Raw genomic sequence first — 14,921 nt, forward strand, 5'->3', positions numbered from 1 at the left:
AGAGGATGTTGAATGTATCACATGATGTATATTTCCGTTTGGTTGTACTATTGTAATACTGTTAGTTAGTCTTGCTTTCGCTTTGAGGATGGAGACAGACACGTTTGGTCTATCTTCCGAGATGCTTTAGATGCTTTATAATAAACGCTTGTAAATATGCAAGGACTTCTCTCTGAGTATTCCTTCTGCTGCTGCTGCTGCTGCTGCTGCTGCCACACCACACCACGCTAACGCTGGAGATGAGCTCTGCTGATTGCGTGCTCAGGTCACTGAGACCTTGAGTCGTGTTCCCTGGGAATCACCGGGACTGAGGAGAAGAGGAGGCTGCCGGCTGGACCTCCCAATGGTGATATCTGAACAGTGGGTGGGGTCTCTTATACAGCGGTTTCCATGTGTCATTTCCACCACCAAAAGAGCAGGCAGGAGAGTCCCTTTCAGGCAGAGGGCCAATTGTGGGCAGGGCCAAAGGGGGGAAATGGGTGGAGCACTGGATATCCCTGACACACATACAGCGGGCTACAAATACCTTAAGGTCCACAAATAACAACATTCTGGAGATTCCAAGCCATAAGGTGGTCATATTGGTTTTGACTAGGACCAAGGCCTTTTCAGTACTGGCCCCGACCTGGTGGAACCTGGTGGAACGACTCTCACAGGAGACCAGGACCCTGAGGGATCTGCCATCCTTCCACAGGGCCTGCAAGACAGAGCTGTTCCGCCTCGCCTTTGAATTGGAATTGGACTCGGACTGACCCCTATGTTGTCCCCCCCCCCCCGGTCAGGGTTTTTCATTCATGGATTACTTAAAATGAGGCTGCATATGTAAACTTTTAAATCTTAATTTTCAACATTGTATTTTAAACTGTATTTTAAATTGTTTTCTGGTTATGTCTTGCTGTGATTTTAGTGTTGTTAGCCGCCCTGAGTCTAGACTGGAGAGGGCGGGGTACAAATAAAATATTATTCTTATTATTTTATCAGGAAAGCCCTCCCATCCTCTTCCTGCCTCAGACCCAGGAAGAAGGAACACGGAAAATGATTTTTATTATTATTAAATCATTAGATCTCCACTTTCCCAAGCAATCCTCTTCTCCAAGCTGGGCCAAGGGGTCTCTGGGCAACATGGGCTTGGCTGGATCAGACCCAACCCCCTCAAGCCGCCCTCTTTGCAAGTTATGGGGCAGGAAAACGACGTCCTTCTCTCCCCCCAACCCCCAAATATGATGCCCCTCCCCCAGCCATCTCGACCCTCTTCTGTGGGGAGGGGGCCATGTCCCCACGGAGCCCCAAGAGCAGGTGGCCAAAGGCAGCGCCGTCCCGTCCTCTTCCCATCCCAACACAGGGAGAGGCTGCTCTACTTTCGTAGCTCTAAGGCGCTCGCATCCGAAAAGGAACCGGAAGTGGGGGAGCCAAGCTTGGAGGGGAGGGGCCTCCATCCACATTCCCAGAAGAGGAGGAAAAAAGAGGTGCAAAATATATCTATATATTGTTTGGGGGGGGGCGGGGAGAGAGAGAAGGATGCGCTTTTCCTCCCCCTGAATCTGCAAACAGGGCAGCTGGGAAGGGAGGGCAGACTTTTGGGCGGGGGGAGGGGATGAGAGGAAAGTAGGGGAGTTCCCCCTCCCCCTCCCTTCTGTGGATCAGGCGAGGGGGGGGGCGCCTCACGTCAGTGGAGATCCCCCTGCCTTTTATATTACAGGAAAGGAAATCGCATTAGAATAGCTGGGGGGGGTAGGACTTTGCAGCGCCCTCTCTGCTTGAGAGTCAAGAGATGCTCAGCTGCTCTGCCCCCCCTGGGCGATTTTGGGGGAATGAAATAGGAGCCCCCCCTTAAGGGCAGAGACTTGAACCGAGGCCCCAGTTCCGCGTCTCTCTGCCAGTTCCGGATTCCCCCTGGCAGGAATCCCTGGGGCGCCGCGATCCTGGCTCCCCTTTGGGTGGAGAAGTGGAGGGAGGGAGTCCATGGAAGGGTTAAAGGAGGCGAGAGACGCCTGGATAGAGACCCCCCCCTCCCTCCTTGCTCATCTGGGGAGGCCCTTCCGGATGGAGAGATTGGGAGAGATTTGGCAAGAAGGGTGAGCCTGCCAGGGGGGCCTCTGGGCAAAAGGGAGACTGGGGGGCGGAGAAGGGCAGAGGAAGTTGGGGGGCAGAGGGAGGGAGGGAAGCATCCCTGGGGGAGGAATGGAAGCCATCTTGGAGAAAGAGAGAGAGAGTTGGGGGCTGCCTGTCTTGACTTCTCCCTCCTGACCAGGAATCTCCTTTGAGTAGACCAGGGAGAGATCCCTGAACAGGAGGCCTGATCCACCCACCCTCTCCTCCCTTGAAGCTCAGTCCTTGCCCTGCCAGAAGTCCCAGGTCAGCTCCTGCATGGGGCGCTGGGGGCTGTTATAGCGAGTCTAACCCAGGCATCCCCAAACTTCGGCCCTCCAGATGTTTTGGACTACAATTCCCATCTTCCCCGACCACTGGTCCTGTTTACTAGGGATCATGGGAGTTGTAGGCCAAAACATCTGGAGGGCCGCAGTTTGGGGATGCCTGGTCTAACCTTTGGGGGAAAGAGGAAAGGGAGGAAGCCCACTTTATTATTTCCGCCCTTAGCAGCTTTTGTCTTAGGAATTACAGTTTCACCCCCATGCCCCCCATGGCCCCCCATGTTTCTGACCTGGATTCTATGTTGTCAGGTAATGGTTTCAAATCCTGCTGATTCTTTAAGAAGTCAGTAGCCATGGGCGTTGCAACTTGGGAGTGCATCTTGCATTTGCAAATTCTGGATTAGGTGATGAATCTTTTGACCCATCTTCTCTTTCAACTTGGATTCCGAGGTAGTTCTGGATCTTTCCCAGTTCCTTGACCTCAACCTCTTTGCTTAGATGTTTCACAACCTGTGCATAGTGTCTGTCATTTGCTGTGGCAAGAATCAAGTCTTCAACAAACGCTAAAAGGTATGAAAAGTTGTCCATCACTTGACTTGTTGTACAGGCCCTTGTCAGCATGCCCTTGCTTGTACCCATGTCATAGCGTTGAGAAAAGCCTTGCACTGCCCTTCCTCTTCTGCCCCTTCTTAATATGGCCTTCTTACCAGGAGGTAGGTCAGTAAGGGTCCACGTCTTATTCTGATACAATGCATAAATCTCCTTATGTGAATTAGGAAGAGCTTCCTGACAGTAAGAGCTGTTCAACAGTGGAATTTGCTACCAAGAAATCTGGTGGAGTCTCCTCCTTTGGAGGTCTTCAAGCGGAGGCTTGACAGCCATCTGTCAGGAATGCTTTGATGGTGTTTCCCACTTGGCAGGGGGTTGGACTGGATGGCCCTTGTGGTCTCTTCCAACTCTATGATTCTATGAATTAATCCATTCCCAATGCATTCCTATGGGAAACATCATTTCAACTTACAAATGTTTCTACTTACGAATGTGCATTCGGAACGGATTGAATTCGTAAGTAGAGGTTCCACTATATCTCTGTAAGTCAGCCAGTTTCCCTTCATGTTAAGTTTCTTTACCAATAAGGCCTCTTGAGCTGATAACCATCCTGGAGTCTTCCTTTCAAACCATTCCCTGTATCTCAGCCAAACTTCCAATAATGGCATCTTCATGGTGTGTTGTAAAAAATCCTTATGAACTTGTACCTTATCATACTACAGGTACGCATGCCAACCGTATCAGTTTTGGAAACCTTCAAGGTCTAATAATTCTAAATTTTCCAATTTTAACCAATCCCTTATCCATATTATACATGCTGATTCATAATACAGTTCAAGGTCAGGGAGGGAGAAGACACCCCTTTCTTTTTTGTCAGTTAGAATTTTAAACTTTATCCTGGGCTTTTTACCCTGCCATATAAAATGTGAAATTACCTTTTGCCACTCTTTAAATTGTGTTTTGCCTGTAATAATTGGGATTGTTTGGAATAAGGAAAGTAGCTTCGATAATATTGACATCTTTATAGCAGCCATTCTGCCCCACCAAGATAGGTTAAGCTTGCTCCATGTTTCCAGATTGAATTTCACTTCCTTCCATGCTGTTATGTAATTGTCTTTGTACAGGTATGAGTTTTTTGGTGATAACCAGATACCTAAATATTTTACTTTCTTAACCGCTGTTATTCCTATTTTTTATTGTAACTGGTCTGTTTGTTCTAAGTTCAGATTTTTCACCATCATTTTTGTCTTGTTTCTGTTCAATTTTAATCCCGCTAGTGCCCCATACTCCTCAATTTTCAAGGCCTCTGATGCTGATGTTTGCGGATCTTGTAGCGTTAGGACTACGTCATCAGCGAATGCCTTTAGTTTATATTCTCTCATTCCATGTTTTACTCCTATTATGCTTTCTGATTTCCTTGTTTTCTGTAATAATACTTCCAATGTAAGTATAAACAATAAGGGCAAAAGCGTGCCTTTCAAGATTCTGTGTTTTTTAAAAAAATCTAAAAATCTTTATTGAAATTTCAATTAAAACCATACAACTGAAATACATATATACAATAAAAATCTCTAATCAAAACTAATTATACATTACTAACAAAAATTCTACAAGGCAGGCTTAGGCAGTATGTGGACCGAGAACTCCCAGAAGTGCAAGCTGGATTTCGCAAGGGCAGAGGAACCAGAGACCAAATAGCAAACATGCGCTGGATTATGGAGAAAGCTAGAGAGTTCCAGAAAAACGTCTACTTCTGCTTCATTGACTATGCAAAAGCCTTTGACTGTGTCGACCACAGCAAACTATGGCAAGTTCTTAAAGAAATGGGAGAGCCTGATCACCTCATCTGTCTCCTGAGAAATCTCTATGTGGGACAAGAAGCTACAGTTAGAACTGGATATGGAACAACTGATTGGTTCAAAATTGGGAAAGGAGTACGACAAGGTTGTATATTGTCTCCCTGCTTATTTAACTTATATGCAGAATTCATCATGCGAAAGGCTGGACTAGATGAATCCCAAGCCGGAATTAAGATTGCCGGAAGAAATATCAACAACCTCAGATATGCAGATGACACAACCTTGATGGCAGAAAGCGAGGAGGAATTAAAGAACCTTTTAATGAGGGTGAAAGAGGAGAGCGCAAAATATGGTCTGAAGCTCAACATCAAAAAAACCAAGATCATGGCCACCGGTCCCATCACCTCCTGGCAAATAAAAGGGGAAGAAATGGAGGCAGTGAGAGATTTTACTTTCTTGGGCTCCTTGATCACTGCAGATGGTGACAGCAGTCACGAAATTAAAAGACGCCTGCTTCTTGGGAGAAAAGCAATGACAAACCTAGACAGCATCTTAAAAAGCAGAGACATCACCTTGCCGACAAAGGTCCGTATAGTTAAAGCTATGGTTTTCCCAGTAGTGATGTATGGAAGTGAGAGCTGGACCATAAAGAAGGCTGATCGCCGAAGAATTGATGCTTTTGAATTATGGTGCTGGAGGAGACTCTTGAGAGTCCCATGGACTGCTAGAAGATCAAACCTATCCATTCTTAAGGAAATCAGCCCTGAGTGCTCCCTGGAAGGACAGATCGTGAAGCTGAGGCTCCAATACTTTGGCCACCTCATGAGAAGAGAAGAATCTTTGGAAAAGACCCTGATGTTGGGAAAGATTGAGGGCACTAGGAGAAGGGGACGACAGAGGACAAGATGGTTGGACAGTGTTCTCGAAGCTACGAACATGAGTTTGACCAAACTGCGGGAGGCAGTGCAAGACAGGAGTGCCTGGCGTGCTATGGTCCATGGGGTCACGAAGAGTCGGACACGACTAAACGACTAAACAACAACAAACAAAAATTTAAATCAATTACCTAACTCAAATAACCTTAACTATAAATCATATAGTAACTTCTACTAATTCCAAATAATTCCTACTTATATTGACCTCCCCCTGTCCTCCTACCAGGTTAATTTTAACTCAATATTGTAATGCTTTCTTTTATTTTTCATCTTGGGATCTTTACAGAACATTGGAAGTAAATCCAAGCTTTTTAGATAGTCCCCAAACTTTTTCCAATTGTTTTTGAATTTTTGAATTCTTCCCCCTCTAATTGAATTTGTTAATTTGGCAAATTCAATATAGCTTATTACTTTTTCTTGCAATTCTCTAATAGTAGGAGTTTCCTCCTTTTTCCAATTTTTAGCAATTAAAATTCTCGCCGCTACTACTGCATAAAGGAAGACCTTTTCATCTTGTTTACTTATATCTTCCCCTACCATTCCCAGTAGAAAAGACTCCGGGGCTTTTTAATATTATATTTAAATATTTTTTTTTCAATTCTTCTAATATTTTGTTCCAGAATGGTTTTATTTTTTCACAATTCCACCAAATATGAGTGAAGGATCCCACTTCCTTATGACATGTCCTTGGTCTTATACATTTTGTTGATCTTCACCGGCGTCAAATACCATTTGTAAAACATCTTGATCATGTTTTCTCAAATACTTTCAGACGCTGTAAACCTCCAAGATGTTTCCCATAATCTTTCCCATTTTTCCATATGAATAGATTTTCCCAAGCCCATTGCTTCTGAACGTGTCCAGAAGAGGGCAACCAAAATGGTCAAAGGCCTGGAAACAATGCCTTATGAGGAACGGCTTAGGGAGCTGGGTATGTTTAGCCTGGAGAAGAGAAGGTTAAGGGGTGATATGATAGCCATGTTCAAATATATGAAAGGATGTCATATAGAAGAGGGTGAAAGGTTGTTTTCTGCTGCTCCAGAGAAGTGGACACGGAGCAATGGATTCAAACTTCAAGAAAGAAGATTCCACCTAAACATTAGGAAGAACTTCCTGACAGTAAGAGCTGTTCGGCAGTGGAATTTGCTGCCAAGGAGTGTGGTGGAGTCTCCTTTGGAGGTCTTTAAGCAGAGGCTTGACAGGCATATGTCAAGAATGCTTTGATGGTGTTTCCTGCTTGGCAGGGGGTTGGACGGGATGGCCCTTGTGGTCTCTTCCAACTCTATGATTCTATGTTCATGGAATCCGGCCAGATGGGCGGGGTATAAATAATAAATTATTATTGTTATCATCATCATCATCATCATCATCATCATCATCATCATCATTGTTTCCTTTACCATTTCATCCTTTACTTCTCAATCCAAAAGTGTATTATACATTTTAGAGATAATTTTCTGATTATTTTGTAATAAATTTATATCTATTAAGGATGGTTCCTCTCTAAATCCTTCCCCCCCCCTTATCTTCATTAAATCTACTACAGATTTGGTGATATTGGAGCCACCCCGTTACATGTTCTTTAATAACTTCAAATTTTTTAACTTTAAATTCCCCCTGATTTTCTTCAATTAAATCTTTATATTTTCCCCACTTTCCATCCCGAATTTAATTTCTTTATTGTTATTATTTCTACTGGTGATAACCATTTTGGGGGTTTGGGTTCCAAAAGTTGTCTGTGTTTCTCCCACACCTTTACTAATTATTATTTTTAAAAATAATTTTTATTGTTTTTTCTGACATACACATAACCATACATTTATAAGATGCAAATTAGGCCAAATAAAATACATAAACCATTACCAAACAAATGTTTACATGTTCCCTTTCCCCCCTACCTTCGTACCCAGTTTTGGTTCTGCCGAACCCAGCTTCCCTTTCACTTCACATTTAGTTTTACAATTTATCTCTTACGTTTTGCGCTTTTCTTTTATCTTATTTTCATCAATCCCCTTCTTTATCCATATTTTATATTTAACTCACTATTTCCTGTTGTAGGTATTATTTCAGACCTGTTAGTGTCTTTAGAGTCTTACAATACTGTGAGGTACAAGGGCTATCGCGAAGTCCCTCCCCTCCTGAGTTCCAGCCCAGCCCAGAGCGAGGCTGAAAAGAGGGAAAGCTCCAGCTCAAGCGGGGAAACAGGAAGTGGTGTCCGAGGCTCTGGCAGGGTAGAGGAGCCATCGTCCCAGGTGGGACAGGAAGGGGGAAGGAAGGGGGGCAGACCCATCCCCCCAACTCCGGAATTGCACAGAAAGCGTCGGGGGAAGAGGATGGGTCTCCCCAAGTTGTTATGCTGGCGCAAAACGCACCAAAAGCCACTTGGAGGTTCTGATACAAGCGGAGCAGATGTGTCTTTGTAAATAGCACTGCCATTAGCACTGTAAATACGCAGCACCAATAAAACCATAAAATGCAGAGGTGTGAAGAGTCGTTACTCTGAAGTAGCCCACTCCGGCCACCGTGACAGCAACCTCCAAGTCTTTCTGGCTACTTTGGAGCGGCAGCGATGAGCGCGCAAGACGCTGAGCAATGGAGGCTGGAAGCAGAAGCTGCGATGCAGGAAATACAGAAATTACAGAACCTGACAGCACAGGCACACCAGCAATCGCTTGCAGCCCAGGAGGAAGCGCGCGGAACGCGGGAGGAGCTGCACAAGTTGGGAGAGCAGGTGAGAGTGAAAGAGGAGACTGAGAAGCAGCTAAGGGTAATGGTGTTGGACTTACAGAAAAAGCTGGATGAGGAAAAAGCCTCAAGAGGTGGGGGGGGGTGCCCCAGCCCCAGCTAGTCCAAGTGAGGAGGGGACAAACCCTAGTCACCAAGTTTAGCGGCGACCCGAGAGAGTACCTAGGATTTGAGACGGAGATAACTTATGCGCTGGAATTGCATGATGCAGACTTCCCAGATGACGCGCACAGGGTCTCCTTTATCATAGAGCACTTGACGGGGGCCGCCCGCGAATGGGTCAGATCGCTCGCTCATAGCGCAAAGGAACGATTGCATGAAGAATGTAAAATTATTTCTAGAAGCTTTAAAAATCATGTATTCAAGTGACAGTGAAATGGAAGCCACTAAGGAGCAGCTGCATAATTTAACACAAGGAAAATTGACAGTGAGAGAGTATTGGGCAAGATTCACCATGCTGGTGCACAAATTGGGGTGGGATCTGAACAGTGATCCCGTGCGGTCAGCTTTCTATATGGGGCTGCACTCAGACGTTAAGGATGAACTAAACCTAAGACTATGGATGAGTTGAGCAAAGCGGCGCTGGCGGTGGGGGTGAGACAGGAATCCAGATGGAACGATAAACAAACGGCGCGCGCCTCCAGACCCTGGTTCCCACGCTCCCAAGACAGACCTCACCATCCAGCCCCGCCCCAGGGCCCACCCCTTGCCCAGCCCACACCAGCCCCAGAGCCGGAACCGATGGAGATCGGAGGAGCGCGCGCGCGGGCTTTTCAAACCCCGGCGGTGCCAAGACGCAAGGAGGGAAGAGGCGGGAACTGCTTTCTCTGCAACTCCCCTCAGCATCGCGTCAGAGACTGCCCACATCGCAGGGAGTGGCAAGGAAAGGCGGGAACGGTTGTGCCCTCCCCCACTGATGCAGCACCACAGCAGGGAAACGAGACAGCCTGGCTGCAGGAGACAAGGGGCAGCGGCCAGGCGCAGTCAGCACACAACAGCCCCAGCCCACCCACCCGCACAGCGAGGAGCAGTGCCAACCCCCCCCCCAGAGCAGGGGTGGTTCTAGAAGTGACGCTAACGCTCCCAAATAGCTATCCCCTGACGGTTCTCGCGTTAATCGACAGTGGTGCCTCAGCCAACTTCTTCTCGAGGAACTTTGCAGAAGAGCACCAGATCCAACTTCTGCAGCTGGATTTTCCCCTGCACGTCTCTACCATAGACGGCAGGGAGCTGCTGGGAGGGGCCATCACCCACCAGACCCCCCCCATGAGGATGACGGTGGGAAGGCACTCAGAGACACTGGCATTCAACGTCACCACCATCTCAGACCCCCCCCCCATCGTCTTGGGCATGAGCTGGCTGGCGCGCCACGACCCCTCCATCAGTTGGCACCAGAGATGCATCACGTTTGGATCAGACTTTTGTCTGGAACATTGCATGCAGCGCCAACCAGGGGAGGGGCCTCCAATAGCCACAGTGGCCACCATGCACATCAAAGGGGGTGAGGCGATACCCAAACCGTACTGGGACCTGCAGGAGGTCTTCAGCGAAGCGGAATCCGACCACCTACCCCCCCACAGGTCCTTTGACGGCCAGATCAACCTGGTGCCGGGAGCCACGCTACCCACAGCCAAGCTGTACTCCATGTCAGATCAGGAACTGGAGGATCTGAGGGAGTTCATAGACAAGAACCTCAAGAGGGGGTTCATCAGAGAAAGCAAGGCAGCAGGGGGCAGCCCGGTCTTCTGGGTGGACAAGAAAGACACGCAACAGCGCCGTCTGGTGGTGGATTTTAGACGGCTCAACAGCATGACGGAACCAGTGGCTTTCCCAATGCCCAGAGTGGACGATCTGCTGACAGCGGCACGCAGGGGAAAGATCTTTACCAAGCTCGACCTGAGGGGGGCGTACAACTTGATCAGGATCAGGGAAGGCGATGAGTGGAAGACCACAATGTTCACGCCGCTGGGCTCTTTTGAATATCTGGTGATGCCCTTCGGTTTGCAAGGAGGATCGGCATGCTTCCAGGCCTTCATGCACCACGTCCTGGGGTCCCTACTCTTCAAAAACTGCTTGGTCTTCCTGGATGACATCCTTATTTACTCCAAAGACCCGGTGCAGCACGTGAAGGATGTCAGGGAGGTGTTGCAGCGCCTGAAGGAGCACCACCTGTATGTGAAACTGGAGAAGTGCAAGTTTCACACCAAGGAGGTGGACTTCCTGGGCTACAAGCTGTCGGACACGGGACTAGCGATGGACAAGGACAAGGTGCAGGCCATCCTGGACTGGCACAGCCCCAGGACGCGCAAAGATACCCAGCGCCTACTAGGCTTTGCCAACTTCTACAGGAAGTTCATCAAGAACTTCTATCGTGTTACGGCTCCCATCACAGACTGCCTGAGAGGCAAGCAGAAGTTCAGGTGGACGCCGGAGGCGCAAGCAGCGTTCGAAAGCCTCAAGAGGGTGTTCGCCTCAGACCAGAACCTGTTCCACGTGGTGCAGGATGCGCCCCTACGCGTTGACACCGACGCTTCAGACCGCGCGGTGGGCGCCATTTTGCTGCAACTGGATGCCAACAGAGAGTGGAGACCCTGCGCCTTCTTCTCCAGAAAGCTGACACAGCCAGAGCGCAACTACACGGTTTTTGATAAGGAACTTCTCGCGATCCATTCTGCGTTTAAACACTGGAGACACTTCCTGGTGGGCGCCAAGCACCCCATTCAGGTGTGCACAGACCACAAGAACCTGGAGTTCTGGAGAACAGCCAGGGTGCTCAACCAGCGGCAGATACGGTGGGCAGAGTTCTTCTCGCACTTCAACTTCTCCATCCACTACATACCGGGGGAGCAGAATGTCAGGGCAGATGCCCTCTCCCGCAAGCCAGAGTACATGGAGGAGGAGTTGCCACCAGCACCCCGGCATATTTTCCCCCCGTCGGCATGGTCCTGCGGAGCAGCAGTGGTAAGCGAGGCAGAACTCACAGCACTGACGGCAGCAGATGAGTTCGCCACCCGCATCTTCAGAGAGCTGCGAGGGGGGAGGGAGCAGGCAAAGGACTTTGCAGAACGAAGGGGGCTGCTTTTTTACAAGGGAGCCCTGTACCTGCCCACCAACCAGCTCAGAGGTAAGGTCCTCAAGCAGATGCACGACAACCCAACGGCGGGTCATTTTGGAAGGGACAAAACCACGCACTTAGTCATGAGACACTTCTGGTGGCCAGGGGTGCGGGAAGATGTGAGGGACTATGTAAGGGGCTGTGACACCTGCCAGCGAGCAAAGGCGGTCAGAGCAGCACCAGCAGGGTTGCTGGAGCCCTTAGCCACACCGCACAGGCCGTGGGAAGTAGTGTCCATGGACTTCATCACAGACCTGCCTTCGTCAAGGGGCAAGACAGCAGTGTTGGTGGTGGTAGACCTTATGTCCAAAATGTGCCACTTTATACCGTGTGCCAGGGCGGTCTCTGCAGAAGAGACGGCCAAACTGTTTGTTGACCACATCTTCAGACTGCATGGATTACCTTTAAGGGTTCTTTTGGATCGAGGCCGCCAATTTGTTTCCAGGTTCTGGCGGCGGCTCATGAACCTCCTGCAGGTGGAGGTCAGCTTGTCGACGGCGAGGCATCCGCAGACCAACGGACAGGCGGAGAGGGTCAACGCCATTTTGCAGCAGTACCTGAGATGTTACGTCAGCCAGAGACAAACAGACTGGGTGGATCGTCTGCCACTGGCAGAATTTGCCTACAACAATGCGGTGCACGTCTCCACAGGGGTGTCGCCCTTTAAGGCCAACTACGGGCGCGACCTCAGATCTTTCCCAGAGAGGGAGGGGGAGGAGGAGGAGGAGAGGAGGAGGAGGAGGGCCCACAGGCAGAGGATTGGGCAGAGGAACTGGAGACGGTGCACCAGCAACTCAGAGAACACTTGGAGAGGGCCAAGGAAGCGTACAAAAAGGGGGCAGATCGCCACAGGCGGCCAGGGGAGGTCATCAGGGTGGGGGACAAGGTGTGGTTGTCCTCAGAGGGCCTTCCCACGAGGGGGCGGTGCAAGAAGCTGGCACCCAGAAGATTGGGCCCCTTTACGGTCACGCAACAGGTAAACCCGGTGGCATTCAGGCTGGCACTGCCAGAGGACATGAGGGTGCACCCAGTATTTCATAGATCGCTGCTGTCGCCATACAGGGAAAGCAGCAGGTTCAGAGGCAGCGAACAGCCCCCCGAGGGAGGGAGAGAGAGGGGAGGTATGGAGCAGCTCAATGAGGCCACGGAAATTCTTGATTCCCGAAGAGGGGTGGGGGGCCTGGAGTACCTCATGGCGTGGGAGGACGCCCCACCGTCCCAGAATGAATGGGTCCCAGCCACTCAGATACAGGAGGAATTCTTAGTGGAAGAATTCCATGCCCTCTTCCCACACAGGCCCAAGCCCTGGCACATGGAACGGGGAGGGGAGGAGGAGGGGACACAGGAGGTGGAGAGCAGCTCGCCATGGAGATGGGAAGCAGAGTTTGAGGACACGGAGGAGGAGATATGGGCATATCCGAGGTCCATCCGGTCAGAAGAAGAGGTGGACTGGCAGCAGATCTTCACACCCACCAGCTCGGAGGCCACGGACTTTTTGGGTTTTCCGTCTTCCCAGGAGGAAGGAGGGGGCCAACGGGACTGGGGGGAGGTGTTCACACCAACCGGCTCGGACAGCACGGAGTTTTTAGGCTTTCAGTCACCACTGACACCCGTGCAGCCTCTCGGGAGGGAAGAAGGGGGGCTTGGGAGGGGGGTGGATGTGAGGGATGGGTCTCCCCAAGTTGTTATGCTGGCGCGAAACGCGCCAAAAGCCACTTGGAGGTTCTGATAGAAGCGGAGCAGATGTGTCTTTGTAAATAGCACTGCCATTAGCACTGTAAATACGCAGCACCAATAAAACCATAAAATGCAGAGGTGTGAAGAGTCGTTACTCTGAAGTAGCCCACTCCGGCCACCGTGACAAATACGTTTCCAGATATTCCACAAATTTACTCCACTCTGTTTGTACTTTTTGATCTCTTTGTTCCCTTAACTTCCCAGTAAGCTTGGCCAGCTCTATATATTCAACCATTTTTATCCTCCAATCCTCTACTGTGGGGATATCCGCAGTTTTCCATCTTTGCGCCAATACCATTCTAGCCGCAGTGGTGGCATACATAAATACTTTCTCGTCTTCCTTTTTGATTTCCCTTCCTAACAATCCCAACAGAAACATTTCTGGTTTCTTGGGGAACGTATATTTTAGAATCTTTTTTAACTCATTATAGATTAGTTCCCAAAAAGGTTTCACTTCTTTACACAGCCACCACATGTGGTACATATCCCCAACTTCCAAATTACATTTCCAGCATTTCTTTTCTCTATTCTTACAAATCCTAGCCAATTTTACCGGGGTCAGGTACCAGCGGTACATCATCTTCATAAGATTTTCTTTGAGTACCGTACACGCTGTAAATTTTAAACCTTGGTTCCATAACTTCAACCATAAATCAATGTCAATATTATAACCAAAGTCCCTGGCCCACTTAATCATTACGTCTTTCGTCTCTTCGTCCTTGGTGTTCCATTCTAGTATGTAGTCGTACATTTTTGAGAACAATTTGCTATTTCCTTCAATTATATCAATTTGAAATCTCGATTTGCTACTCTCAAAGCCGTTCACTCTTTTTTCCTCATTAAACAAATCCTGAGTCTGGTGGTATTGTAACCAGGTTGTCATCCTATTCTTAAGGTCGTCATAAGGCTTCATTTTCCAGCCTTTGTCTGTCTTTATTATCATATCTGCATATGTTAGCCAATTAGCCTCCATGTTTTTTTTCTTTACAGCTAATGCTTCTGTTGGCGATAACCAAAGGGGCGTTTTTCTCTCGAGAAGGTTTTTGTACCTTTCCCATACCTCAAAGATTGGCTTAATCAAAATATGATTTAAAAATCCCCTATGGGATTTAACTTTATTATGCCAGAGGTACGCATGCCAACCGTGTCTGTTATTAAACCCTTCGAGGTCCAGCAAATCAGTATCCTTTAAGGCTATCCACTCCTTCGCCCAAATCAGGCATGCTGCCTCATAGTAAGTTCTTAGATCTGGCAGTGCAAAACCGCCTCGCTCTTTCTTATCTATTAATAATTTATGTTTTATTCTCGGCGGTTTTCCCTGCCAGATAAACCTTGAAATTTTTTTCCTCCAGTGATCGAAACAGCTTGTGCCTTTAATTACCGGAAGCATTTGGAAAAGGAAAAGCATTCTTGGCAACAAGTTCATCTTAATAATAGCAATTCTTCCCCATAGCGATAAACTCAGATGTTTCCACTTCTCTAAATCTTTTTCTATTTCTCTCCAGATTACTTTGTAGTTATCACTGAATAAATTTATGTTTTTAGGTGTCAACCAGATACCTAGATATTTTATTTTTTTTACTGCCATAATCCCATATTTGGTTTGTAATTCCTCCGTCTCTGATTTACTTAGATTTTTTACCATCATCTTAGTTTTAGTCGTGTTTAA

The 14,921-nt window shown here is 48.2% G+C and overlaps 1 long non-coding RNA gene across 1 annotated transcript; it reads left to right on the top strand.

Annotated features, from left to right (window-relative positions):
- The first annotated feature begins 1,389 nt into the window (after positions 1 to 1,389).
- On the top strand, positions 1,390 to 3,261 carry LOC132591256 (uncharacterized). Its single transcript, XR_009556873.1, has 2 exons — positions 1,390 to 1,466; positions 3,149 to 3,261. It is a non-coding gene; the product is annotated as an uncharacterized LOC132591256 (long non-coding RNA).
- The last annotated feature ends 11,660 nt before the right edge of the window (positions 3,262 to 14,921 follow it).

Source organism: Zootoca vivipara, chromosome 2 (assembly GCF_963506605.1).
Source record: "Zootoca vivipara chromosome 2, rZooViv1.1, whole genome shotgun sequence".
NCBI lineage: Eukaryota > Metazoa > Chordata > Lepidosauria > Squamata > Lacertidae > Zootoca > Zootoca vivipara.